This window comes from Microtus ochrogaster, unplaced genomic scaffold, assembly GCF_000317375.1.
Source record: "Microtus ochrogaster isolate Prairie Vole_2 unplaced genomic scaffold, MicOch1.0 UNK28, whole genome shotgun sequence".
Taxonomy (NCBI): Eukaryota; Metazoa; Chordata; class Mammalia; order Rodentia; family Cricetidae; genus Microtus; species Microtus ochrogaster.
Genome location: NW_004949126.1, coordinates 1,865,357 through 1,870,066, shown reverse-complemented (window position 1 = coordinate 1,870,066; position 4,710 = coordinate 1,865,357).

Genomic DNA, 4,710 nt, shown 5'->3' with positions numbered 1-4,710 from the left:
AACGCTGCAGATCCAAAAGCTCTTCTTAAAATCAAAAGGTTAGGCACTGTATCTGGAAATCCAAAGGATAAAGCTCCGTGACTAGAATTCTCAGTTCTTACTAAGAAGCAAAGACTAAACTCCCAGTTATCATGCACCATCCTAATAAAACAGGTATTAAAGGAGGTGGTCAAGTTTCCCGGGGTTAGTGCAAGGGAGACAGGAAGAAGGAAAAAATAGCCAAGCTTCATTTTCCTAAAAACAATTTTTTTAATGTCCCCGAGGAAGCAAGCAGCAGGGAAGTTCCTGAGTGACTGAGATGTCAAAGAAAATAACCTCACCAAAGAAATGCGCTTGGAGGAAGGAAGCCTCTACTCATTAATGTCTATCCTCCAGCAAATGGTGAGGGTCGTCGGCGCAAACGTTCTCCAAACACACTTGCAGTCAAAGCCAGGCTTTCTAAAGAAGGGAAGCTCAAAAGGAGTAGTGAATGGTGACGAGGCAGAGCCAGTCACTAAAATGCTTAAAATAAAACCATCTCTGCTGCAATTCATCTGCAGGATAAACGCCTCTGCTTGAGAAAGGACTCAGAGATGAGGTTCTTTTGGGAGTGGCAGAAGGGGAGCTAATGACCTTGTTTCTCCATGCCTCAGGCGTCAGATCCCTGCCAGAAATCTGCTCACGGGGTCCAGGGTTAAAACCTGTCAGGGAAAAAAAAAAAACTACAGGGAGAAAGGAGCAGCAGCCTCTGGAGCCGCGACGATTGCTTTCCTGACAGCACTGGAGCGCGCTCCATCCCCCACCCCAGAGCTGAGCCGCTGACCAAGACGTGAGGCTTTGACAAAATCACACTGCTCCTCTTTTCTTTTCTAAGTTCTCCTTTATTTCTGTCAACCCCAATCATCTTCCAAGAAGAAAGTAAAAGTGTCATTCCTTGGTGATGTGAAGAAGAGTGTCTCTCAGCCACATGCCCACTTCTCTGGTCCTCCTTGCATCATCTTGGTCAGTTTATTCTGCCCCGTCCCCCCGCCCCCACTCCCCCTTCCGCCCCCGCAACGTGAACTGTCTACAGTTGGTATTTTTCTCCGAGGACCCAACCCATCTCTAAATTTAACTCAATACATGTTTATTGAGTATTAAGAGAAGTGAGACCTAATAGATGTCTGCTGGGTTGTAAAAATAAAAACAGCTGCTGTGGCCTTTCCTTCCCCTTCGAGGCTGGGCCGACATTGCGTTTCTCTCAACATTCTTCTCAGGGCTATGGTAATGATGAAGTATGCTAATGAACGTGATATTGCTTTGTAACTAACAAGCCAAGATGTAAATGAAAGCAGTTAATATTTAATGGAAGCTTATCCCTTCCGCTGAAAACTTAGCAAAGTGATCCTCGGATAGACTGTAGAATTTATTGCGCAAAGCTTACACAGTTTGTGAAAGTGGAGTGATGTTCTTGATTGGGAACACCGGAAGGACTTATCGGGAAGAGTGCTAACGACTGGGTTTCTACAGTCTTCAGACACCAGATAACAGCCAGGAAAAACAGAAAATCAAGCAGGCAACCAGGACGTGTGGTTATCCCCTAAAGACACTGAACAAAAGATGTGTAGACCCTACTCTGAAGTGTGGAATCTTGTGTGGCTAATTTTATGCCAGTTTGACTTAGGCTAGAGTCCGTTCAGAAGAGGAAACCTTGACTGAGAAGAAAATACCTTACAGGCCCAGCATCCTGTGGGCAAGCCTGTAAGGTATTTTCTTTGGTTGATAATTGATGTGGAAGGACCCAGCTCACTGTGGTGCCAGTCCCTGTGCTGGTGGTCCTAGGGGCTACAAGAAAGCAGGCTGAGAAAGCCACAAGGAACAAGCTGGTAAGCAGGTCTCCTCTCAGCCCTCTGTATCAGTTCCTGTCCATAAATCTCTTTCTTCCCCAAGCTGCCTTTGATCATGGTGTTTTATTACAGCCATAGAAAAGCAATGAAGACAAGCCAATATGATAGGAGAGAACCAACTCCTTCAAGTTGTGTATGCACACGAGAGAGAGAGAGAGAGAGAGAGAGAGAGAGAGAGAGAGAGAGAGAGAGAGAGAGAAATACATGTGCTATGTTTTTTAAAAAGAATTTGGTTCTTTTTTGCTGTTTCAATATTTGCTTGTGAAGTTTTGTCTAAAATAAGAGTTGCTATGTGCTATCATAATTATAATATCTAAGCTACTCATTGCTTGAAAATGCCTCTTTGTTCATCATATCAGGGTTATCAATATGATACTCAATTAATGTTAAAATACATAATAAAAACAAGAACGCAGGCTTGGACTGTGCTCAGCTGGTAGAGTGCTTATCTAGCATGCTTAAGGCTTTGTGTTTGGATCCCTATTACTGTCTTGGGAGGAGGATTGGAAATTCAAGATCATTGTCACCTACATAGAGAATTTCAGGCTGGCCTGAGCTACTGAAAACTCAAAAATGACTAATTTCATTTAAAAGGGTTGTTTAAAAAGGCAATAGCATCTTCAATTTAATTCCATTGACCCAGGTATCTGTTTTTATGCCAATACCAAGCTGTTTTTATTACTCTAGCTCTGTAGTAGAGCTTAAGGTCAGGATAGTGATGCCTCCAGAAGTTCCTTTATTGTGTAGATTTATTTTGGCTGTTTTGTTTTGTTTTGTCTTTCTATATGAACTTGAGTTATGTTATTTCACAGTCCGTGAAGAATTGTGTTGGGATTTTGATGGTGATTTCATTGAATCGGGGAGTGGGAAAAAATATATAGCTCAATAAAAACAACTTTTTAAAAAAGGCAATAGTGGTCAGGTAGTGTTGGTGCATGCCTTTAATCCCAGCACTCAAGAGGCGGAGACAGATGGATATCTGTGAGTTCAAGGCCAGCCTGGTCTACAGAACTAGTTCCAGGACAGCTAGGGCTGTTACACAGAGAAACCCTGTCTCAAAATACCAAAATAATAATAATGATAATAATAATAATAATAATAATAATAATAAGAAGAAGAAGAAGAAGAAGAAGAAGAAGTAGCCTTCTGCTCTTCATCTATTCCATTAGATAGCCTAATCAAAATGTACAGAAAATAAACGTTGAATTTATTACACAACCAAATCACGATATCTCTTGCACAATATTAAAATTATTTTTGAATTAGATGTATTGTCAGTAGAGTTGTAGTTTCCTGGAGGAATGAAGATTTTTGGACGGAGGTTGCTGTCAGAAAGTTTAACAATAAAACCAAATAGTGCAGAAGACATTAAGTTTTTATTGCTAATTTAGTTCTTTGGATTTGAACATTGCACCAAGAGAACCTCCTCTAACGATGCTGGTAATGCCACAAGACTTGGCGGATAAATGTGCCTCATGTTTAGAATGTGGGATGAGCCATGTCTGATCGGGCTTCACTCCGTCCGAAGACAAATGAAATAGAGGGAAGTCTGCTAAGAAATGAAACAAGGCTGTTTTCTACAGTTTGTTCCTGACAGGGTATATTACAGCCCTAACCAAAAAAAAAAAAAAAAAATCAGGTGACAATCTTGTTCATACCCAATCAAACCAACAGAATCAAGATAAACAACTAAACACAATGTAAGGCTTTTAAACGGCTGTTCCAGCCATGGGTCTGTAGAGACAGGCCTTCAACTTATCCAGAACACATCAGCTGATGCCTGGTGTCTGGCATTGTTGGGGGGATAATGGACATAATGCCCACCGTCCTATACTACTGCAAACATTCCCTGTGACTTCACAGCAAAAGCAAAGACCCAGAGAGAAGGGAAACTACAAACCAGTATAATCTGAGTGCAACCCACTGTCTCGAGCAGAAGGAAACGTACCTTAACTGGATATTTCTATATCCGTGGCCCTATCACTTTATCCTTGTTGCATCATGAGAAAAACAAAAACAGAGAATATGTGAAATACATACCCCATTGGTGAATGAGCAAAAATAAAAGACTTCATAAAAGAGCTCAAATTAACAGCTACTTTGGGCCTTAGATGACTCTGAGCTCCTGTATCCTTGTAATCCCTGCTCTCCCCCCATTTGGAAGAAGCAGGTTCGTAAGAGGACTGTCCTCTCTCCCACTCAGACTGATATTTTATCCTTTTCTAAATGTGTACAGCAACAATATTCCCCAGAGATCATCAGTAGATGAATCTGAGAAGGGGAGAGGGCATTCAAGGTAAACTAGAAAGAACACAAATACATGGGGGGGGGGGTCCTCTTAACTGATGGAAATGCCAAGTATAGTCTTGTTATAGTGAGTCACTTGGGGGAGATACTCATCTTAATAGCCTAGATTTCGGTAAAGCAAGGCAGGAGGGACCCTTTGTGTAGTCGTTTTAGGACTCATCAGTGCTAATGGAATGAGCTCTAATCCTTCCAAGAGGACCCCAGGGTACCAGAAGCTTGGCGAGATGAAGAAATGGTGAAAACTGTGTAAATATGTTTATCCACTATGTTCATATTATCCATTTGTAAGCAGAAGTCTGCAGTTTGAGAGCCTTGCAGGGCAGCAATATTGATTTCCAAAACTAATTAAGCAACAAGAAATGCATGAAACTGAGAAAGGAGGCCTGTCAAAGGCAGGCACTGGGCTCTCACATAGGCATAAAAATTCTCCAGATATAACTGGAGTCACGGACTGACCTATAAACTTTCCCTCCTCTTGCCCACACTGCTGAATCACACAAATGAAAAACAAGCAAATGGCATGGTTGTCATTATTTTC